This window comes from Apaloderma vittatum, unplaced genomic scaffold, assembly GCF_000703405.1.
Source record: "Apaloderma vittatum isolate BGI_N311 unplaced genomic scaffold, ASM70340v1 scaffold14925, whole genome shotgun sequence".
NCBI lineage: Eukaryota > Metazoa > Chordata > Aves > Trogoniformes > Trogonidae > Apaloderma > Apaloderma vittatum.
The window spans coordinates 30,022-30,448 of NW_009715620.1; positions in this window are offsets into that span (position 1 = coordinate 30,022).

Consider the following 427-nt stretch of genomic DNA (forward strand, 5'->3'; position numbering starts at 1 on the left):
CTGCTGGCTCTTTGGCTGGGGGGGTGTGTGCGTGTGCCCCCACCCGGCACAGGGGTAACCCCAAGGCCTCCCGAGCCCTGGTGTGATGGGGATGGCGGAGGAGGCAGTGGGCCTCGGACGCGGCGCTGAGAAAGCGGCCTGCCCTGCAAGCACAGCGCTTTTCCCCCGCCCCGGGGTGCAAGCAGGCAGAGCTCTGCAGCCACGCTTTAGGGTAGTCCTTCCCTCCCTTGCCCCCTGCTGCCCCAGCTGTGGGTGCTTGTGGGTGACACCTTGCCCTTCCCCTTGCCGAGGCCACTTCAGCAGTTTAACCCTGCCCCGTGCCAGCCTGGGGTTCAAGTGTGTGTTTTGCCACCGAGCAGCCGGCGGCACTTGGGGGAACCATTTAATCTCCTGGCTTCAAATTCCTCCGAGCTGGAGAAGACCTTTG